Genomic DNA, 25,638 nt, shown 5'->3' on the forward strand with positions numbered 1-25,638 from the left:
GTATCATGAATGAGGTTATCGTCGTTAAAAAGAGTAAAATTTAATTATTACCATTAACGTTGAAGATATATGGAAATGTTGGAATACAACGATATTTCACGCATAGGCACAAATACTCTTACACAGACACCCACACAGACATTTGATCAGGACACTTACACAGGTCATACTCATTACCGTATAGAGAGTGGAGCTCAAAATATTTAAGGGATCATGGGTCACTACCTAAGTCCGGTCTGAGAGTAACTGGCCAACGATCAACAATTCTTGTATACGTTGTTAATTATATCACTCGCTTATATACATCAGGTTACGTAGTTCTGTTTAATAAATATCACTGAATATTATTTTAACAAACATCCGCTTTCTGCGTAATTTGTAAGAGCGTGCAATAAACATAAGGACTGTTTTAAGGACCATTCATAAACCCAAAATACTTATATGAATAGAGATTAAATATTGGAATACAAAGATATTACACGCATAGGCACAATACTCTTACACAGACACCCACACAGGCATTTGAACAGGACACTTACACAGGTCGTACTCATTACTGTATAGAGAGTGGGGCTCAAAGTATTTAAGGGATCATGGGTCACTACCTACGTCTGGTCTGAGAGTAACTGGTCAACGATCAACAATTCTTGTATACGTTGTTAATTATATCACTCGCTTATATACATCAGGTTCCGTAGTTCTGTTTAATAAACATCACCGAATATTATCTCAACATAAACATTGTGTCTTCCACAGATTATTAATCTTAACTTCAAGATTAAATTCTAACAGGAAATATCTCCGCCTCATATTTCAATGTTTTCTAATGTGTCCATAGCATTCTATCAATGAAATAGTTTACAGTTATAGAAAAAGTCGTATATCTCACGTTCAGGTTATCCATCTGAACCCAAAGAACGCTATATGCATCGCTAAAAACGAAAGGAAAAATAAATTGTGATCCGTGAGTGCTCTAATTGTAAAGCCACTGGTTTCGTTATAGTCAACGTTTCGTTCTACCGTGGCAATTCGGTCAATATCATACATTGGTAGTACGAATAATGTCCGCAGATTAAAAACGCATTAGCTGTTAACAGAGAGTCGGCTAAAAATGACTAAATACTTACCTGCAAGTGGAAAATCACGCAACTGGAAAACAGGGATCTCGAAACAAGAAAGAGACGTGTGAGTCGATGTCGAGAAGGTACGAGAATGCTCGAGACACAACTCTTTCGTGTCGCTCTTAAATGATGGAATACGTGATTGGTGCAAACGTGTTGTCGTCGCGCTATTGGCTCGTCGAATGTAAACAGAAATATTTCGACGCGGGTATTTGGATTGAAATATCGAGAAACTAATCAGCCTAACATTAACCATTACAATCACATAGCAGATTCTGTCGTACAAATTGAAAGCAACTGAAATGATTCTCCACGATATTGTTGCACGTTAATTCCATTACTTGTAATTCTTTGAAAGAATTGACGATGACTAATTGAAATAAGAAATTTTACGGAAGATGAATTTATAAATTTATAAAGATAGATTCACTAAATTATGAAATAGACGATTATGAAATAAATTATAATCCTGTTCGATTGATTTCGTATAAACTGCTAAATATGTAAATATCTTTAACAAAGTTAAAGCCCAGAAGCGAAATACCGTGACGTGTATTCTGGCTGGAAGAAGAAGGAAACGAAAGGCGAATAATTCTCACACAAAACGGTAACGTCAATGGTTACGATCAAGCGAGCACGTCGAGGCACAACAGAGGGGCTCTGAATATGCCAGAGAAGACAAAAAGAAGACGTCGGACAAAGAACAGGGAGGAGGAAATGGTGATGGAGGTGGAGAAAGAAAGGAAGGTAAAAGGAACAAAAAACTAGAGGAGTATTGAATTCTCGGTGTTGTCGGACGTAGCAGGGGGTAGTTCACGAGCAAGTGCATCTGTCGTAACCCCGCAATATTTTGGTCTGTCTTTAATGGCTGCACGTGCGTCGAATTCGGCTCCGGCTACAACCATTATTCTCCCTCTAGACACAATCCTGTTGCATTTCGCATTCGGCCAGGGCGCCGAGCCCGGTTCCAAGGTTGGCTGTTCGTGTACGAGAACTCAACGCTACCAGAACTGTGCCAAATATATGTGGAATGTGTGGATATTATAAATTTGTAGAAGAATCAACGATACTTTCATTAAGCTGCAACAAGTTATAGAAAAAGTTTCCTATCAATTTTCGTAGGTACTTGCGATGTTTCGTTGAAATTAAGACTCTCTTCCTCTCTCTCTCTCTCTGTCTCTCTCATTTATACGATATATTTCATCTCTTCACTGGACACAGAGAGTCGAAACTATTGTATTTCATAAAAAGTAAGGAAAATAATTTCGAAGAAACCATTATATCCACACAAATTTAATTTTCTACCGCGTTTTACTTTTTCTTTCAGACACATCTATCTTAATTTTATTTCGCCCCATCTAACTTTCGCACCGATATATCGATTTCTCTCGATTCGCTTCCACAGCCACATTGCCATTCTGGTATTCTCGTTGTTGTCGAGTTTTCGAACTTTCGTGTAGGATTCAACTGTTCGAACTTCCATTTTATCAATCATGCTACAAATTCTTTTCATTATGATGTACTTGTACAGTAACCATCGCTTCGTTGATTCTTTCGCAGAACGTGAATTTCCAATGTTTTCCGCGTGCATGAATCCAATAAAAACTATCCAATATTGTAAAATACTTGTAAAATAACAACCTTCCGTACTAAGAGCACTTCATAGCGCGTAGAATGATTGTGTAAAGTTTACATATATGTATATGTTTACACTGTAAACTATTCGATAATGTTCAATGAAATTTTTTCCGTAACGTACTTGAAAGACGTAATTGGGGTGTATTCAAAGAGCAACGAAGAAAGGCTATTATTTCCGCGTGAAATAGAATAATTCATCACAATTATACGATTTATCGAATCGTACTTATCCTAATAATAATTATTATAATAAATCAAAGATTTTACCATCATAGTATTATTACATATATATCAGCATTGTATTTTTTACTCTTAAATATAATCGCTAAAAGTGTAATATAATATAGAATAAAAACATTTTATCTCAAAGTTTATTTTTATTCAGAATACAGCAGTTATCTTTTCTTGCCTCTATAAAGTAAATTTAATTCCACAATATTTTCAAGAAAGTATTTCGAATACGAAAAATGTATTATGAAAAATACGCAAGTGTCGCTTACAATAACTTATTCGTTCATTTTGTGGAAACGAATGCTTTAAATGGAACGCGTTATGTGTGAAAGAATTCATTGAACAGGAAAATGCTATTCTTTTTCGGTAACTCGGTACTTGGTGAATGAGAGACCTTATATTTTATAACTGACGTTATATGCCTTCTTTCTTTATTCAATTGTGGCATACAGTCACAAGTTATGGCTTATACGCTTCAATCTGTCCAAACGCATGAAATAATTCCAAAATTGTATAATAGAAAATTCAGTAATTTTAATAAATTTGATAAACCGTCGATTTACCAAATTGTGGTAAAAAAAAAAACGTGATAAATTACAAAGAAAAATTTTGATTTTAAGATTTAGTACCGGCGAATTGAATTTACAAAATTACGATACGGAGTTTCAACTATGATCTTTCAGTCATTTTGCTTCGTTGCGAAACGACATATCTACGCTCCATTGAACTTGTAATCCTAAAAAGATCTGTATACTTTGTTACGCAATAAACTTCCTTTATTTTCGATCGTTTAATGCATTCAAACGCACGCTATACTTTATTTTATTTTATCGTCGATAAATATTTTTTAGAGAGCAAATTTACGAACTCGATTAATGTTCCTTGAGCATAAAGGAAGTTCACGGTTCACCGTGTATTGGTCGAACGGTTCCACATCGCGAACTCGAAGCAAAAGAAACAACGTACCCTTTTCCGTTATTTACATTGCTCTTGTCGGAATTAATTAGGCCAATGCGGGCACGTTGAAGTGAAATTTCATCGTTCGAACGAAATCAATGTCATCGTTAATCAGATTAGGCAAATGTATTATGTGCTATTGATCCAGTGTTGAACTGAAGTTTATATAGTAGCGACATATTGCATTGCACTGATTAATCACCTTTGTAATACAACGAGCGAAACACGTGCTACGAATTCGATACCTGTCGCTGGTAAACATCAAGAACTAGTCGAATATACGTAAATCCTGTTATTTTCGAGTTGTATCGATCCGAAACTACCGAAACCTTCGAAATCGATCGATCATTTTTGAAAAGCCCAACTAAATTAGTAACCGTGCTCGTGCTTTGCAAGATCCATGCATTCTGTATATGCACACGATACCAGGCTAGTCTTATTTTCCGTCAAGGTAAAAGTGTAGCTATAAATAAAGGTGATACGATCGATTGATTCTAGGTCACTCTCTCTCTAAACGATCCTTCTCTCGAGATTAGTTCGATTCAAAGCACGCCCTAAACCCTAGACGGGCCGACCAGAAGCAGGAACTTGCGCAATAACCATATTTCAGCCGAAAGACGATACGTAGCTATAATTGATGAGCTGCGAATAACATGAAAGTAGAACAGGCTGCTTTTCCAGAAGCATCTTGATTTACGTGCGTTGTCAGACCGTACGATAACAAATGATACGCGAATTAAAGACCGATGCGGTACACGCCGCCGGCTGTTCTATTATCGACGAGTGGAACGGAGTTCCTCTATATGTATAAAAAATCGAAAATTGTTATATATTCGATAGCGATCTGAAAGAGCTAAGTTTTAAAGCAGCGGTCAAATCTTTTCTTCCGTTTCTATACTGCCCAAATATGGAGAAACGTAGTAATTGCGAAAAAGTATAGAACGAGATATATACGTCTGATTCTTCGGAATTCAGAGGATGTTTGACTAATGTCGATTAAAAAGAAAGATCTAGACTCGGAGAAACTATCGATCGGTGTAGTTCTCATATTTCATATGTCAGATGGAATTTTACCTGTTCCAATCAGCGAGAATCTTAAACGAAATGGCTGAGTTTGCCGTAAAGCTGGCTTCTTCCCATCGAAAGTCTCGCGATCTTTCGCTAATGGAAGTAATTGAATCGTTCTACTGTTCTAAAAATTTGATTTCAGTACCCAAGACGAATCTCGAGCGAATTAACAGTCGCTATTTTCAACGGACGCGACGCGACGTTCCAAACGTTGAGATATTTACGCTAGTAACGAAATAATAAACCTCGAAATCCTTGAATATAAAGTTTTTCGGATATTCTGACCAACGTATAATCTCTATATATATTATTAGAGATACTCTTCGATTCGACGAATAAAACAATAACATTCCACAAATTCCAATAATAAATCAAATAATTTTAACACACCAGTAGTTGGAGTTTTCTTATTCAGTCGTTAATACCACAAGTAATGTGAAACGACAATCGCGTACTAAATAAAAAACTTTCGATCTAAAGATATTCATCGTCGCACCAGTCTTAAAAATTCGATGCCACGAAACACAAATAATCGTTCGTGACAATTCTGTCCGCGACCAGATTCGCAAATATCCGTCACTGTTAACCAGACGGTAGATGAGCCTTTTAATAGTTAGCCACAAAGGCCGACTGAAAAAGGATCGCGATAGCTTCATTCAGACGAACACTATCAATGTCGATTTAGATTAATGAAAATGACTTTGCGAGGGGTTGAAAAAGTCGCTGGAAGGGTACATAGAGGGAACAAAGAACTCGGACGGAGGGAGAAGGAACGAACGAGCGTAAGGGAGAAGGAAAGCGTGATATATAGAGGGAGAAGGAGAGAAAAGATAAATAGAAAAGAGGCAGGAATGTCGCTTAGAGACTGATTACGAGACGCTACCCTTTGACGAAATATGTGTGTTAACGGGTGTCAGGGTGAATGGCTGGTTGGTCTCTTTTTCGCACCTTCGACGTCAACGTTCTTCGTTGGCGGAGCCTGCGGGAACCACCAGCGTGAATGGCGCTCTCCGTATAAAAGCACAATCGCACCCTTCCGAATATTCGCACGCGCGACGTTTATCTACAGAGCGGACCGTAAATCGTGGTCTGAGGCCTGACTGAAAGGCTGATAGTTCTTCGTGAAAGTAAACCAAAACCGAGACCAGCCTGGGAACAATGGCAGACGGTGTTGGAATTTATGGATCGCTCGCTAAACGAAATTGTTCTGGGAAATCTGCGTGTATAATGTGGCTTACAATTTTTGGAAGATCGTACTATTCCGTGCTTTGCAAATGATAGCGAAAGTTATTTCAAGACCTGCACGAGAAATAAATATTTTTTATAAATAATACTGACGATTTTTCGTAGCATTCTCGTCAAGTTCGATAGAAACATTCTTATGACAAAAATATTACGGTACAAAGAAACGTGACGCAAGAAATCACGAGATCTTTCGAAGATACCTCTTGATAAACAACATGAACCATCACGCCTTGATATGTTAAATAGTTCGAACAGTGTAATGCGAATAGATATATGTAAAGGATTTACGTTATTCACATAAATATCGTTATTGTCATTATACGAATCTCTTAATGCCGTTTATAAGATCACGTTTGAAGAGAGGGAAGATTTTAGGAAAGACCGTGTAAGGAAAGGCGATAAATTGATGGCGTAAAGAACGTAGCAAAGAAAGCGCCAGAAATATTTCCTTTCAAATGAAAAAGGAATCGTTAAGATTGTGTAAAGCCGACAACGATGTTGTCGTTAAAGAATCCTGATGCAAGAGAGGAAAGCAACGACACGTACTTACGTCGTCTGTTTCTGTGAGCGTGAGAACGTCAGATCGCCCACGTAATTTTCACGCGTGGGCATTACATACGCGCCTGCACGCATATACGTGCTCGAGCGAGCGTGCAATGTAACGGATCACGAACACCTGCTTATCGTGGACGAACGCTTCGTAAACTTACCAGTTCCTGTATTCTATCGTTTATGTACGAGGACTAATAATAAACGATACTTTAAAAAATATGATAAAGCATCGCGTTATCCGTTCCTCGTTTAATTATTATAGTAGTGTCATAAATTCCGTCCCTAATAAAAGCAACTTTGTATAATAATAAATTAAAATAAAGAGACTAATCTTTCTATACCGTACGCGCAAAAAGGGGCAAAAAAAAAGACTTTACAACTATACGAAGGAATTATTATTGCATATATTGCTTATTTTTTATAATGCACGTGGTACGTTCGTAAAGCGTGTTTATAGTCTATGATGCGCGAATACGCTTTTAATCTTTTTACGAAAATTATGGACAAATAAAGCGAGAATAATCATCAAGGACATAGTTCTGGTCGTTTGGCCATTTTCGCCATTTCTACATTCAACTCTCAGAGAAACTTCATTACTTACGGAAGAATCTACTACTACCATCTAATAATGGTAAAAAGTATCGCAAGACATTGCTGCTACACGATACAATGATAGAAAATATTAGATTTTACCGCAAGTATTAGGTACCTGTCTCGATTAATCCGCCTTCGACACCAATGAGGAACGCCATTAATACGCGTGATTGGGACGGAAGATCTTCATTATGAATGACGATCTTGGTAAATAGAAACGCTAATTGGTCCATCGGGTTGCATCAACGCAGACACGTGCAGGTTGACACCTGTGCTTGATGAAATTGCATTCATAAGCTGATGATCCACGAGTCATGCGGTTTCAGTAGCTTAACTCGGATATACTATTCCTGTTATCTTGTCTATCGAGCTAATATAGCCAGCATAAACTACAGACTGCAGTAAATTGACTGTAGTGAGACCTAATTCTGAATCCTAGAGAAGTTCGCATCAGGGTTTCAGTATGAAACTGTCTTCGCCACGAAATTTGGTTTAAAGTTTTGCACTCGTATTAGTAGCCCGCTATTATCAGTTACGTTACAATGTAGATGCGCTATTGATAGCGTTACAGAAAGGAGCAAAAGTACTCTCCGCAGGACTATCCTCTCGCGGCTTATAGAATTTCCAAAGATTCTATCGATCTATTACGAAGGAATTTAGTTTTGTTCAAAGATGCTTGTACATTTGTTATAGTTTATAATTTGACGATCGTAGAGAACAAGGAAATTTACTAAATCATATAACAGATTATTTGTATCGCTATATATGTACGTATATGTATTAGTACTCGAATGATTATCACATAGCAAGCGACAACGAGGCAAAATCGTACGAACGGTATTGGTTCGTCAAATTTATATACCTGAGATTGGATTGCGAAAATTCGATCATATGCACCATCCTAATAGTTCTTGAAAACAATCTGACCGCATTGCCCGTTTCTCCAGAAACAAAGCAGGCAATAATTTGCTAAAGCTCCTGTATCGCACTAAGCTATTCATAGAATAGATACCGCTATTGTTCATCGGCAATGAATTGCCAGCGGCCGAGTCTACCTCTCCGTCGCGTGGCTTACATTTCGCTCGCGGCACGAAGCATCGCTGAAAATTATTATTGCAGAAACGTTGTGCGGCTTTAACAACGTGCAGAACGCGATCTTCTGTCGAGGAACATGGACCAGGTCAATCGGGACACCTAGAGGATTAGGCGCAGTCTCTGGGTCTGCTGACAAACACAAAACCGTTATAGTCGGGAAATACGCGAAACTTGCGCACACTGATACATCCGTATGATTCTGTTTACGTAAGACTATACGCGAATCGCGTATATCTGATGTTTGTTGTTCCGGTAGCTTCGCGATGTTATCATTCAGTTATGCATTTCTCCGAAGTGCGCGTTTCAAAGTCCGTGCTACTCGTATGCCGAACGTGCTCTTAAATTCTGTGAATTTTGGAAGTTCAAGCGACAGCGAAGCACAAGAAACTGATCTACACGGTACGATAACATTTGCCATTTAAAGATTACAAAATCACGAGTGAAAGTAGGAAGAAATTAATTATATTCATTGGCTAATCGTTCATAGTTTGGTTTTTATAATAACAAGATAGTATGGATCGTGTACATTTCCTAATCATTCTGCTTCTCGTTGCGTTTAAAACGAAATTCTGGACTCTTAGACTTCGCTATAACCAGATCTATATATTTCCATTTATAGATATCGATATAATCAATTAAATAATAGACCCGTTAAATATTACAAAAGGTCGATAGTCTGAAAGAATCGATCGATTAGAGCAGCGAACCAACCGAAATTAGAAATCTCGTTTAGACCCTACTCGCCGAACCGTGTAGTCTGTAACTCGACTTACAAGCGTTGTTACCGAGCTGCATAATTAAATGTACTTATAATTCCACCCGAAACATTACGGAACCACTGTTCGAAAGTTCGCAAAGCAAAATGTCAACAAAATTACATCGAGAGAGCAGGCGATTCAAACCAATAACGATTCCAGCGTCGTTAAATTCGAGTAAAATTTCTGGTGTTCCGCATTGTCGACGCTTGCAACGAGTCTCCTAGAACTAAAAAGTTGTCGAGCGCGGCTCGTTCAACTCACGATACTATCTGTATATTACGTTTGTTCGTACGAGAGATGTTAATGACATGTATAAGTTGTTACACGAAAAACACGTCATCGTCGGAGAAGGAATGCAATCTGTTGGTACGTAGGAACAGGTAACACGATCAAAGATAAGGTAAGCGGAAGCAGAAGGGTGAAGAGTGTCGAAGCCAAAAATAGGAAGCGCAAGGGTAAAGCGGCGGAGACTCGAAGCATCATTGATCCAGGAGGAATATACGCCGTCTACATCGTAACTTTGATCGCGCTGTAAACAGAATATCCCTAGGATTGACTGTCCTCTCTCGTCCCTTCGAACTTTTACCTATATCGCTGACAGTTACAGCTGCATAGCACGTAACCATAATTATGTACCGTGTACATGAGCGTGCAAGTATTTCTCGCTTACGTTCAGTCCACCTCCTCCCCTTCTAAATATTGACTCTCTTAGAAATCTATTTGCAGGTTGCAAGTTGATAGGAGGATGGAGATAAGCGATGTATAAGTTTCAACGTGTTGCATGTCACACGCCGACTAAATCTTGTGTAAGTGATGGTGAGTGATGAATACTAAGTAGGTAGCGTTAGAGAGACTTTGACTGATGATATTGGAGAATTCAATAAGTGCATTTCTTGTGTGCGCTGGTCGACACTGTCCGCTAATTCAGCTTTCACGCGTGATTACGACGGTGCTTCGTCATACGGGTACTTTAAACGCGAAGAAATCTACAACTTTACAGGTAACGGTATTGTGGACTGTTACAAACGTTCTTTTGCGTAATTTTATAATTATTTACATACTTGAAATATTATAATAATAATATCATGTAATTTAATTTTTTATCCATTAACTACCCGATAGGAAATCCAATTAAAATAAAATCGTCGATCATTTAAATTAACGAGCTTCGAAGATTATTTCGAGATGATCTATCCCAAACGAAATTTAACGATTTATTGTTTCGTATTACATTTATTACTCATAGATTTACTGATTTTCCTTTGCCAGATTACTGTATGGTAACCATGTAAATCAATAATACGAAGGTATTACCAATTCCATTATGTATATGGTCGTGCAATAACATAATATGTATTGGCGTTGCCAATATGTATTGAATAGCGTTCATCGCCGATAACGAGCGCCGTGGTTCTCTGAATTTCGACGCATCGCCAATGTCAGTATTCATACATCAACGTGATACGACGTACCCGTTTTACTAAAACTAATATCTTGATTGATAATTAATAACAATCGCGCAAACATATTTTATTTCTCGTTTACGAATGTATTTGCAAATTTCTTTCAGCAAAATCTTCCGCACTTGTAATTTACCTGTAATTAGTAGACAGATTCCCTAAACATGTCTTAACGAAGAAATTAATAATTTAGCATTTTTTGTTTATCACTACCACACAAAATCTTTAAAACTGTTTTTTATTTGAAAATTCTCATTTTCTATAGCCTTGAAATTCATTAATTCCGTAATACCAATTGCTAACAACAAAATAAATTAAGTTCCATACAAAATAGCACGAGGACGGTAACAATAATTTACTAACAATAATTATGATTTTATAGATACATATTTTTCTATTCGCGTATTGAAATATCAGTTTATTAAATATGGCTCCTTGTAGCGAACAAATTCAAGCTAGAAATCCGCGTGACCGGCAACTTCGCCGAATTGTAAACACGTAAGCAACGTTTCTCAGCAGAGCGGACACAAGTGACAAAACTTGGGACGGTAGAGAAATTTGGCGAAACTAACGCGGCGAAGCGTACTCCTGCACGCGGCATGTACTTACTGACCGCGTACAGTAGTTGCGCGGCCGCGGAACGGAACTACGCCACCGGAAGGTGTGCGACGTACAGTAGTACCTAGAGTTCGGCTTTTGGCTTGGATTAATCAAAAGCCTTAATTGGGTTTCTACCAGTGGAGATCTGACACGACTGCCTTCATTTGTCCGTGCGCGGATTTTCTCTGGAATCTCCGCGATTCCATCGGAAATTTGATTATTCCGATTCGATAGATGTTCCGCGCGATTATTATTTCTACGGCGTATCGAATCCTCGTCGTGAAATTCTTTTCCTCTCTTTTCATCCCTTTTGCTATCGGCTTACTCATTTCCGCGATTAATGTTCCACCTAACTCGGAAATGCGTGCGAGATAATGAGACAGCTTGTGTTTGAATCTTTTCTCTTCTACTTACTGTATATTTACCTGGACTATCGTAGGGTAAATGTGTAATTGAATCTTGTCACCTTTCGCTGTTTACCGAAATTAGTTTCTTCTTGCCAATAGTTAGCGTTACGTTGGAAGCTTTTAGTAAACGAAGTAAAACGTAATTTAACAGAAGCCAGAAGAAAAGTGTCGTAAATATTTCGTAAGTGTAAATTTGATTCGAAATGTCTTTTAACTTTGTAAATTTACAAAACCGTGATGGTACATTAAAATTTGGAGGTTTCGTGAAAAATCATTCGCTCCAAAACATATACGTTTAGATATGACTTACATGTCCTATAAATATGTTTTTAATTGTTGAAGTGGTCGCCACTTCTAACAAAACTCTACATCTGGTCTTTAGTTTTCTAAAGCCATCGACAGCGCATAGACAAAAGACTGCGTCGAAGATAAACCATAAACGGTACACATGCAACGTTGACTTTAGGGTTTTTCAGTCATAGGGTAACACCGCTAGCGTGTAGATCTGGATCAGTTCAATTATATTTCGAACGTTGTACTTACACTTTAATATTCAAAAAATATATATATATTTTTTCTACCTTACAATTTATCCACGCGTTCCTTTGTATTCACACACATCCAATAACCTCAACATTAATATTATGCAAACAGCGTAATCGTACAATTTAAAAAGAATGTCTAAGTTATCCAAATAAATTGCTGATATCTAGAGTTATTAAAGAAATGTACTAAATATTTCTGGAAACATACGGATTTTACTGGTAATAATACTTGGAGTATTTTCTAAAGCATCAACTTATCTTTTTCACGATTATGCGAATAATCTGATGATACTACAATTTCTACAGCGCATTTATTCGGATGCCCAATTCGTTGATACGCATTCGATATGCAAATAAATCAGTTGTACAGCGATTCGCAAAGCTATACAATATACATGCAGCCTACTCTGTTACACGATTGTTATTATAATTTGCTACCTGCGCGTCATGCTTGGCGGCATAACACGATGTAACGTTGCACACAACCGGAAGAGAGCCATCAAGCGCGAGTTCAAGTTTCGGCTCGCGCTATTCAAAAGCTTTAATTGGGTTTCTGGCGTAAGCAAAAGCTTCCTATCGATCAGTCCTGTTCCCGATGCACGGACTTTCCATTACGCACAACTCTATCTACATTTTTCGTCGTGTAATAAAATAATCTAAAGTTAACTTTTACATATTACCTACGTACACGTTATCTAAGACAAAGAAAGTCACGCAGGAATTGGAAAAAATTTGTTGTGCTCCAGAAAAGTTTAAGCATTCACGGAATTCGTCTGACTGACCCTGAATGGATTACCGACGCTATAGCATTATTCGAGCTCTGTGACGACCGGAAAATCGAAAGTGGCGCGAGCAAACTTAAATTAGATCTTCTTTGTGGGCACCCATTAACAGACCGGAAAGACAAGATTGTGTTACGCGGAGGCTGAAAGAGACCAGGGAAAGGACCGAGGAAAACTCGGGAGGAACAGAGTTGTCGCGAATATCGCAATGAAATTGAATATTCATCGGTTTCAAAAGAAATCAAAGCGGGCTTGAAAGAACGTCGGACTGTTCGGCACTTTCTTTGTCCCAGTTCGCGTCGCACATTTTAAATCGTACGATGGTTGTAACAGACTTTCCGCGTACTCGAAACTTTTTCTCCAATTTATGCGTCCCTTTCTTGTCTAATTTGAATAGCTACTTCGTGCTATTCCGAAATTTCTGAAACACCGATGACACTCTTGATAAATTCTACGTAAGTTAAAAGGCGCTATGGACTGCTCGTTCATAATATAAAAGACTGGACCTAACAGAATCCTTTCATTCGTATCGATCGTACATTAAAATATTCTTCTTGAGTCACGAAGTAACATTAAAATCACGCAATCGGTATTTCATTTATATCACTTTACTCGCTATAACTCGCTGTAACGCTTAATTTAGTGATGTTTGATAAGGTAATAAGATTTAGTTCAACTTGTACATTATATCATCTTATCTTAGAATCTTATTTTAAGGCATACACGTTGAATGCTTCGATAAAAGATCAATACAAAACACATTTAATTTTTTCTACAATTTTCTTGATTAACTCTGAAACGATATATAAGACTTCTATGTAATAAATTTTTTTACTATGTTTCTTGGCGAAACTTTATTTATATCCTCTGTGTATAGAAAACGATTGCACTAAAACGGAGAAAACTTGCCTGCTAAAACGTACCTTTATATACACTTAATTTCGTGAGAAGTCCAAACGAAGCAATGAAACTTATGGAAACACTCGAGTTTTTCATTACGAAGCGAAGCCGACTTTGGGGTTTCTTCGCTCCATGCCAATAATTCGTTACGTCTTAAAGGATTAAAGGCAACATCAAGGATGAATTATAAACGACTCGTATCATCTATTTTATGCTTATTGCCTCGTAACATTTCATAAATATTAACAGCACTATATCGCAGTTAAGGCATTCTGCAATTTATATCGTTTAAACAGCATGGTTACAATACAACGCGATAGATTGAGATTGGATATTCAATTTCGTCGAAAATCTAAAGCGTAACAAGCGGTTCGAAAAGCGGTATTGGCAGCAATCGCGTTTCGCCCCTTTCGCTATGAATAACTTGAATCCGATTTCAATTAACATAGACGACAGTGATAAGTCGGCAAGCATTGAAATACTATTCGACTACGTAATTACTTTTCTAAGAAATTGAAGAAATATCGACGCGATACTTTACGGAACTTCGCGCAAGTATCACCCGTGCAAATATGCGTTAAAATCGAAATTAATTCCTCGAATTTTATTAATGCTCCTCCGAAGAGCATAGATTTTCCGCGTGGTCTACGGAGAAATATTCTGTGAGTTCACGAGAAAACGCGATCTCTGTAAAGATCATGGAACATTGCGTCGGTTGATCATGGACATCCGCAGTCGTGCGTTAAACTCCAGACCCAAAATTGCACGTAAAACAGAGCGACGAGCGAGATTTTTTAACGCGTTTTGCCAAGTTTGAGGAAACGGAAGTACTTTGAACAGAAAGTTTCAAATTCGTTGCAGCACTGTTATAAAATTAATTTTGGAAACTTCCTTCGGCAACTTTCAAGATATCCCTGCGCCGACTACTGGTTCTTTTATAATGCATTCCTCTCGCGAGGTACATTCATAAATCTTGTAACGAAACTCATAAATACATTATTATCTCCAAGCTTTTACATATCCCTCTATGAAAAAAAAAAAAAAAAAAAAAAATACTCGAAGCTAGTGGAATTAAATGCCTTTCTCTTTTCGATTTTATTCAATGCTTTCCTCGCTCCCATATTTTACCAATTAACTTCATCGACCCTGGGTAGTACCGCGAATTTTTAGTCATCTCTTTTTAAATCCTTTATACAACCCTGGATAACTTATGCAACCAGATGAAAAAGTTAATTAGTCTTCTGCGCGTTAATGAACTTATGAAACGAGCAGTGACTAGACTAGAGGTGTTTTAAGTTCCGCGTTTGTTTTTCCTTCGAAATGCCGAGGAAGCTTCAAAATTTCAAAGTATTTTAATCAATTTTAAAGCTAAGCTTGAATTATTAGCAGCTCCTGTGGAAGTTTTATAGAATATTTTTCACAGAACGTTTCTTCTTATTTGAAACAGAGTGTGTGATATCACGAATACAATACTGTAAAGGCAACACTGGTGAGTAGCAAGTAACGTTGGTTAATTTCTCACAAATATATCTCAAATCGAATGTTAACGATCTCTCTGTAAGTCATCTTTCGATAGTTGTAAAAAATTTCATTAGCTCTATAATTTAAGAACGGCGATAACGAAGGAGTATTTCGCATATTTGTCACAGACAATACACATGAAGCGTCAGGAAAAAACAAATAACTTGCCTTTCAGAGTAGAAATTCGTCGCGGCAACGCTGTCAGGAAAGAAGAATCGATAGCATCGGTAACGACACACGTGATACGTACATGCTCATACAGCGTTCCTGAACCCAGGATATTTTACAGAATTTTTACAACGTCGTGTTTCCCGGGTGACAGCGTTTTCCCGGAAATGTAAGACCCTTCTCTACACCGAGGAAATTTCCAACGAACCGATGAAAATCCTTTCTCTGTAGCGACAACGTGATACCGGAAGCGAAGCCGCGCGCACAGCGACAGAACGTATCCCAACAACTTTTTATTACTTCGCGTGACATACTTTTCTTCGTGGATGCGCGGACGACGTGGGAGAAAAAAAATTAATTAGCCGACCTTATGTTAACGAAGCCGCGGTACAAGTAGACCGTGTAAGTGGATTAACGTTCCTTCCTCTCTTGACTCGCGACAAAATGCAAAAACTTTCGTCATCGTATCTTGCCTTCCGCTTAGGACGAAATCCTTAAAGAAACACTGACAACATGTGGAGGAACAACGTGCGCCGTTAAAAATGATACGTTATAAACGAGCACTGCGCTACATCGCGAGAATAAAGACTCAGACACAGCACAAATCATTCGCCCGTCACGTCGTCGTCTTTTCTACTTGTTTCTCTCTTCTTCGAGCTTCGTGAGAATCTTTGCGACGAAATTTTTCCTTCGATCGCCACGATAAAATGCTTTCGATCGAATTCTTGCATCATAGTTTGGTTGTACAACGAAGATCGAACATTTACGTTTCTGCCTACAGATATACATCCGATCATTTTCTACTCAACTTAATTTATTCTTTGGTTTCAAATCGATACAATGTAAGTAATACAAAGATCGATAGGATGAAAAAATTAACGGTTATAAATCTTGCAAATTCTCAACATAATACGATTAACACCAAATAATAACCTACAAACGGAAACAGAACGAGTAAAACGTTTGTAAAATTGACTAAAAAACGAGCGATTTTAAGTCGGTCGGTGTACGTACTCAAGATTCCTACTTGTTGAGTATGTTTCTCCTCCCAACAAATCTCGAACCGCTGAAAACGTAACAAACTCCCTCGAGTGCTTCGTTCAACGCGATTCGGCTGTCAATTTACAAGTCCATCCTGATCAAAGGACCACAGAACCAACGGACATCTCTCCAACAAATCCGTGTATATATTTGCCGACATACCTGCGTCCTTCTGCCTACGCAAACCTTGCACCCACACTTACACGCGCATCTTTCACCATGGAAACTTGGCAGGAACGCAGTTGGAAGAATGTCGGGGGAATCGAAGAAAGTTTCGCAACGAGTTGTGCACACGCTTTTCGAGAGTCAGATTACAGGTGTCTGGAAGCACGTGTGGATGGTAGAAAAGCTTCGGATTCGTGACAGGAACGCGGCCGAGTCTCTCTACAGCCTGGCGGCTAGGTCAAACCGATTTACGGGCAACGTGCCAGCACGCCAAGATCATAAACCCTTGTATTCCGATGTACCGCGACGTCTGCGACCAAGCAATTCCATATCCACGCTTCGGAGATCAATTCTGTCGTTACCGCTCGAACGATTACCGTAGCAGCCGATTTGCATGCACCGCGACCAGCATCGCGTTCTCTCGATACTCCTACTCTCGATGTCTCGTTGCGACGCACTCAAAATTTGCGTTAAAACTCAAAGAACCATGTTGTTAGAGAGGATGCGCCAGGTTCTACGAATGTGCAGGACAAGATATTTGAAACGTAGTACGATTCCTAAATAATCGGTGCTATACAAATTTTCATTACCTCCGTTCGTTTCAGTTTTATGTTCAAGGGTGTAATTGAAAGCGATGACGATGGAATGTGAACAAACGAACAAATTGAGAATTAACGAAGTATACGATAGTCGATGAATTCGTGTTTTATATGGCTTGCGGAGAGATTGGATAACAATGGACGGACAATGATAGATGGTAGTTCATTTTGAAGCGAAGGGCAAAGAATATAGAAAATCGATATTTTTCGCTCTATTTTATGTGGAGGATCCTAAGTCCGGGTAATTGCTGTTCAACCATTCTGACTCCTCTAATGCTCTTTATTACCGTTTGATTTACCGCGCTTGATTGGAAATTTTTCTTAAAATGGTCTAATGTTTATCGATCGATATTAATTTGTCTAAGGGGAAATGATTTATCCTGTAACGAATCATTACAAAGGCTTTCTCGGATTAGACATTCTTTGCTGTAATAGGGTTCCTGTTATCTCAAAATGGTTATGAATCTAAATATCGTGTATTATTTTAGAGATTGTACGTTACCAAAACTTTATCGAAATTCTGTCTCAAATAGAAAAAGACACGTGTTTGTGCAAAACATAAATGTACGTGGAAATAATTCGATAAAAGTAAGGCTTTGAAATACAAGAATTATCTACTGGAGAAAATTTCTTTGAAAACGGGTCAAGTAACAGCGTGTGATTTCATATCCACGCTTTGAATATTAATTCGTTCATTACCTACTGCATGAGTGGTTTTTATAAGATTTTGCGTGTATGTGTGTGCGTGTGTGTGTGCGCGCGCGTGAAAGAGAGAGAAGCGCGTTTGCATGCGGAGCATTCACGCGAAAGCGCAGACAGAAGTAAATGCCTCCATGAGGAACTTCAAATCGAAGTTCGGAAGCGAATTTCGCCGCTTATATTATGAATTCTGCCATTAACCCGAATATCTTTCGAATATATCTATGTAAAACGGTTTCTCGATCTGTTCACACGTGGTGCTTCTTGTATCTGAAATGGTGGTAACTTATGAAAGTCGTAAATTTCATCGCCAAAATGTTTGGAACGCATTATTGTCGATTTAAAGTATGTAAAATTAAACGGATAGTTCACGTTGTAACGTTACGAATATGATGTGAAAGATCTATTTGAAATTCACGATCCAATTTACCGGGTCGCTCGGAAAGTTCGTTCCGATTTACATTTTGATTCGATATACATTTATTAAATTACGTACGTACAACCTTTCGCACACGACATCCATCCTTGCGCAACATCTCAGGTTTTTCAACGTGATTTTTTATGTCGACCAAATTCCTTAAAAATCGGAACGAATTCTCCGAGCGACCCAAAGTATATGATTCAAAACTATCGGATAGAAACGACTATTGTTCTCAAGTACCTACAATCAAATGGTTTGATACACAGTGGAGTCTCCCTTGTCCGAACTAAGAGACAGACAAAATTGTTCTAATAATGGAATTTTCGGATAGTAGAACAATAATCGTTTTCCTCGTATGAAATTTCATTTCTTCGAATACAGATCAAGATTAATTGATCCTTTAAATACTTTTAAGTCCCATATGTTTTTGACTGCTACGTCGCATAATTTTTTCAACCTAAGCAACTTGAGTTTCGTTTCTTTTTGTACTTTGAGCCATTGATATCGTTTCTCGAATGCCACGAACGCCTTCGATACGAGAAGGAACCTCTCCAGTACTACTATGGTTTGCTGTTTCCATTTGTATGTAAATTATCGTTATTACCATCTTCGTCGCAATGAAACCATCTCATCGGTATATTTAAGGTTTCTCCACTGTTGCCAGCATCCGAGGAATCTAGATGCTTCGGATGATTTTTAGTATCATGTTTTTCCCTTTCGTGTCCGCGATCGTGGCTTTTCCAGCACCGTGTATTCTTACTAATTCTCTTGCATTTACGACACTTTCGAGTTTTTTCTAATTATGTCGTATTTTGTTTCGACAGTTAGAACGCTACTAGTTTCATACTAAATTCTTATAATCAAAATTCAGTCGGCCAAATAAAGCAGAGAATACGTTGTACGTGAACACTAATAAGATATGTACATATTTGAAACGGATAAAGGCATCCGTTACTGGGAAATATTATATGCGGATAATAGAACGTTCGGATATTAAAGTATCCGGATAATGGATGTTCGGATAAGGGAAGCTCTACCGTATATACTTAAATACAATATGCTATATACGCGAACGAAACAATTGCATAGTCAGTAACTTCGTTAAATATACGTATTGTGTACTTAATATTGTCTAGAATTATGTACACACAGAGTTGGCAATAATACACACATATATAATTTACCTAAGCGAAAGGATAGTTGAATTTACTTAGCCAACATTGTTGTAATATCAGAGATGAATGTTATAATTGTAGAATGGCTCAAAGACGTTTAGGCTTCTCGTTTCTTTATTTTGTACTTACACATGTAAAAATAGTAGACTACGTTACAATGTCTTCCATAATTCAGGCTACCTCGTCGGTGTCTTCCAGCCAACCGAATAATCAAAGTTCCACAACCCTCATTTTCGAAGGAATCCTTTGAGTTGACGAAAATTCATTATAGTACTTGCCCTAAATGAACGCGCCGGAATTTCAAGGTGATTATAGCCGAGAGAATCGATGCCCTTCGCCCTACATTATTCAGTTCAATCGAATACCGCTTCAGGCATTCGGGTCACTTGCTTCGTACTAGACCAGGTACTTCCCACTTATGCTTATGTATTGTACGTGTGTGGATTATAGCGCGGGTGCCGACAACTTATCGAAGATCGATCTTCAAATCTTCTATAGCAGCATCGATTGTCATAATTCGCATAACCGACGCGACCAATCACAACGTTCCTGTCGCGTGTTTTCTGCATTTCGGTAAATACAGCCATCGCTCTTATACACGTATCGGTCGATTCATCGATTTCGGCTTTTTCGATCTTTCCCTTTTTATTTATTCCTTATTTATTTACTTTGCATTTATTATACCTCGACAAAACGATATATTTCTTATTGTACTTACGTTTTTAAACAACGTTACATCTATGCAACTTTTATGGATCGTCTTACTATATTTTTTTAACCAAATAAATATTCCTTCTCAAAATTAACGACATATCATCCGCTATTAAAAAAAAAAAATTATTCCGTTTATCGAACTTTTACACGTGCGTATTTGTCTTCAAAAAATTTCGTAACTTACGAATCCGGGTGGTATGGCATTTTCCGTCATGTTTTGCTATCTATTCTTTGTCAATATGGATATATTTCTTATTGTACTTAGGTTTTTAAACAACGTTACATCTATGCAACTTTTATGGATCGTGTTACTATATTTTTTTAACCAAATAAATATTCCTTCTCAAAGTTAACGACATATCATCCGCTATTTAAAAAAAAAATTATTCCGTTTATCGAACTTTTACACGTGCCGTATTTGTCTTCAAAAAATTTCATAACTTACGAATCCGGGTGGTATGGCATTTTCCGTCATGTTTTGCTATCTATTCTTTGTCAATATGGATATATTTCTTATTGTACTTACGTTTTTAAACAACGTTACATCTATGCAACTTTTATGGATCGTCTTACAATATTTTTTTAACCAAAATAAATATTCCTTCTCAAAGTTAACGATATATCATCCGCTATTAAAAAAAAAAAATTATTCCGTTTATCGAACTTTTACACGTGCCGTATTTGTCTTCAAAAAATTTCGTAACTTACGAATCCGGGTGGTATGGCATTTTCCGTCATGTTTTGCTATCTATCCTTTGTCAATATGGACACGGAAATCAAGTTAATCTATCTTCAACCTCGACGCATAGTCACAAAATAAAACGATCCGTTCGATTCAGCGACAGTTTTCATGGCGCGAACGAGATAGGATTTGCGTTGTATACTATGCTTCATATGCATTGTTTCCGCGGTAGTTGCGTTCATTATCCGTGACTGATTTAACGAATCAGAGGTAATTCAGCGGCTGATTTCCAGACCGTAGAGAGTTTCGAGTTGACCGTAAACACTACGCGCGGCTTGCATTGCACTTCATGACGTCAATCGTACACGACGTCCTGTGGCAAATCTGTCCAGGTTTTTACGTTCCTTTGAAAAATTCCCTATAAAAAATTATGTTTGCACTCGTTGACTATTATGAGGAAAGTTAATCGATCTAATACGATAAAATATATATAATTTTTAAATATCGTTAGTAGCATTAGGTTAGGCTAGAATAGAACGATCATACGTAAGCTCGCATGGCTCGTTTTTCCGCAAAACGTACGACAGAAGGTTCAATATCGATATTTTGACGGGTAACACACTTTTTCTGCGAAAACATTTAGGAGTTTGAATTTTTATGCGAATCAAAAAATATTCGTGAGAGAGCGAGGGGGATAGAAGAACATCTGAAGACAAAAGCTTTTGTTTTAATTAACGCCGATTATAGCAACGAACAGGGCTCGTTGTTAAAACAAGGTAGACTTTGAAATAAATGTGTGATGATACGTGATACGAAAATATTGTAGTCGAAAAGAGCTGATCGAGCTGAAAGGAATATTTCATGGAAAAGCAATTGCAAATCCATCAGGCGATATGCGAAAAAATCTCGCGCGAGATGAATTTATGTTTTACGCGTTATCCGTTACATTCGTTTCCCCTATTCCATATATTGAAATAAGATTATCGAAATCTACTGATTATAATTATTCGTTGTGCACAAAGCACAGAAAAAGAGGCAAAGTATTGTTCGAGAAAACTGCATAGATTCCTGTAAGATTTAGATGGAATGAAACCAATTTCTCGAGAAACTTCACGAAGCCAAAGAGATTCGTTTCTCGATGGGTTGAAGGAGATTGTGGCAAACGTCGAGAATCACATCGAACCCTTTCACGGGTGTCGTTCGCCGGCAAGCTCGTGTTATTCTACCAGCAAGACGCAGGAAATTGGCAAGAATCGAAATCTCGTTATGAGGAAAGCTCTCGGATACACGGTTAGCGGAAAGCCATGAAGGAAGGATTTTTATGTTTCTCCGTGAAATCACCATGATGGTCTGTCGTGACTGTATACCATAAAAAGATAGAAGAAACAGAGAAAGTGGAAAAGATTACACTGCATTATCTTTAGACATCCTTTCAGAATCAATTTTCTATCTTCGTTATCGTGTTTGTTTCCTTCGACAAGAACACAATGGCCTTGAATTTTCCCAAAAATTGAATTTTCATAAAATTTATTTTGCACTTTCTAATTATTTTTGTAGAGGAGTGGTTCCTTGCGCGTTTGTATCGTGATTTTATTTTTATTTTATATTTTCTATACGAAAAGAAAGAAAGATACGTATTATGTACAGTGTCTTAGTTGTCCACAAGAACATCAAGTTTCGTCTTAAATACCAAATTAAATGAATTTTCAATAATAATCCGTCGATGTTTCAATAATCGTTACTAAATACATATTGAAGGTACGAGTGTACATTTTAAAAGATTCATTGCTGTATAATAAAATTTCATTCGTTATAATATATTTTATTTTAAATTGCTGTCGCCAATAACCAAATATATAAAAAGAAGATATATTTATTGGTATTTTCTTATATAAATTTACAATAGGACGAAGTAAGTCCTTTCTCGTGGCTAACTTATGTATAAGCGATGGATATTATTTTTATGTACTATCGTATAAAAGGGCACTTTAACCTTTTCCAATTTACTACTTCATTAGCTTTCTACGATATATTTCCTCCTTTCTCTGATTTTTATATAATCCTTTTTTATATAATCATACTCTCTCTCTCATTCCATGAAATTGAAATTAGAAATCCATTAAAATCTTCGATATGACTGGAATTGATAAAGGTTAATTTGCTTCCTAAATTAAATTCCATCGTTCGTGTTTCAAAATATGTTGCAAACACGATTACTGTCACAGCAAAATGATGCAAGACGATCTCGAGGTAGGTATCAGTATACCATCGTACGATATCAAAGTTACGTAACGAAAATAAAAAGGGAGCTTAGAAAATCCGATAATATCGTACTTCCTTTTTCTTTTTTTTTTTTTTTTTACTTTCCTAACAACGTGTATCGCGACACAGGTTTTCACAGCCAAGGTAATAAAAGATTTTACGGCAACTGCTTATCTTGTAAGATTCCTAGATCTTATGACACAATCTATACGATCCATTGTTCCACGCACGTTACGAATCGAAATTTAGATGAGATTTCGACTCTCCAACGTTCGGATATCGAACCGTAGAGGATAATACGTGTCTGTATTCCCTACCATATACGCGACGGTCTCGCACGTACCAGAGATCTTCTAACTGCGTTCCATTTATCCGCGTAACACGACGATGTTCGTGAATAGGAAGATTGAAACCTGTATCGTGCAAGTCCACTCGAGAATCGTTGGAGATTGAATTGTAGATTGCACGGGTCTTTCCGTTCATTGAATTACTTCGATCGTGCCGTATTTCTAAACGCATAGGTAACCCGGGATAATGGCCACGGGTCCAGAAAGTAATATCGTTCGCGCGTGTTTCCCTTTGAATTTTACGAGAGAAACTTGCGGACTCGACGAAAGTTTAAGCGAATTCCCACCGTGAAGTCGAAAGGAGGTGTCTTGCGAAAGTCCGTCTCGATTTACGGCTCGTTCTTGCTTCGATAATTATTCGCGGAGTTTCTCACAATGCGATCGTTATAACCGAAGTAATACCAATGCTCGTTGCGCCGCTGAAAACCAAAGAAAAGACCGTTCCGGCTGACAATGCTTCGGTATTTCCGTAGACGCGCTCCGCTCGTCAAAGTAAATCGTTAATTTGTATTGAACTGAAATTAATCAACAGCTCGTATCAAATGATTTACATCGAGTATATAGCGTATGGAATAAAGTACAAAGTAACTTTGGAAGTGAATCTTACAGAGGAAGATAATGAACTAATCTTTTACTTGAAAATATTATTTAGGAACTTCGATATCTCTAAATGTTACAGTGTTGCATGAAGGAACTGATTATTAGTCGATAATCTGTGAATTTCTCTACGCACGAGATCTAAATTCTCAGATTGTAAATACGTATTCCTCTGTCGAAGCTTCGAGTTTTTCAAATCCACTACTTGCCTACTGCTTGTCCGTGAAATAGAAAGGAAAATGCGATTCGTGCGCGGAATGTCGGCTACGGAGACGTACGAACAACTTAATAAAGATCTTGTGTACTGCGAGACAAGCTCATTGTCAAATTGAATGTGGTCCAAGTATTCGAGCACAATCGAATATACTCGGCTAAGTCAAATATCCCCGGAAACTCGTACCAGTATTTGAGTTAGATTCGCGACTGGTTGCGCTTAAAGGGTTGCACACGTGTGTACACACGCGTCAGGATGTAGGTAGGAAAGCGTAGGGGGGACTCCATGTCAGATGGAATATCTGAATAACCTATTGACGCCTTTTCCCTTTGTAACTACGTGTCGGGGATGCAGATAACCTGTATCGCACCTGTTTTCTCCGATGCTCTCTTATCGCTTTTCTTACTCTCAAATGTTACAGCGGAATATATAACGTATCGATCATACGGTTCGTTAACAACGTTTAATGTTATTTCCAATAAGACCTAGAAAATGCGAAACAAAAACAAAATATACTTTTACTAAAAAGTTTCGCCAACGATCGTTAAAGATACCGTGGAAGGAAGCACTCAGGGGTTCGCATAATTTTTACGACTACTTTAGGAAGATGAAACATCGAAGAACAGAACGTAGAAAATCGTGAGAAGAGAGTTACTTTTTACTTTTTCGTTACATTAAAAGTTAACACCGTGTATATACATACGTATTTACGCATGTATATAAATGATGCAAAATGTACGGATCAATGACCTCGGTTGCTGCAAGCGATGTGCAGCCATATTTACGCTTTTACAACACTGGAGCTAGTTACGTAAAGGAAATTGCAAAGCCAGTGGATGGCTGTTCTTGCAAAGTCACGAATGGACTATATGTGAGAACTTCTATGCGATCTTCAACACGGAGATCCGTAATTGTACTCTGAAGAATAACGCCAAAGTTTCTTATTGTCGAGATACGAATTAAGACGCCATAGGAATTTCGTTAACTGTCGCTAGTTCCTGCGTAACTTTTTACATATCGATCTTTCATGTCATTTTTACCACTTTGATTTAAATCTGATAAAATGAAACGTTAACTCGT

General features: G+C 37.7%; 1 protein-coding gene across 4 annotated transcripts in view; it reads right to left on the reverse strand.

Moving 5' to 3' along the window:
* The window catches only part of Nachralpha6 (nicotinic acetylcholine receptor alpha6), a 269,850-nt gene that overhangs the window by 198,312 nt on the left and 45,900 nt on the right, over window positions 1-25,638 (reverse strand). The gene's annotated exons all lie outside the window — the stretch shown is intronic.

The sequence above is a fragment of the Bombus fervidus genome, chromosome 7 (assembly GCF_041682495.2).
Source record: "Bombus fervidus isolate BK054 chromosome 7, iyBomFerv1, whole genome shotgun sequence".
In the NCBI taxonomy this organism is placed as follows: domain Eukaryota; kingdom Metazoa; phylum Arthropoda; class Insecta; order Hymenoptera; family Apidae; genus Bombus; species Bombus fervidus.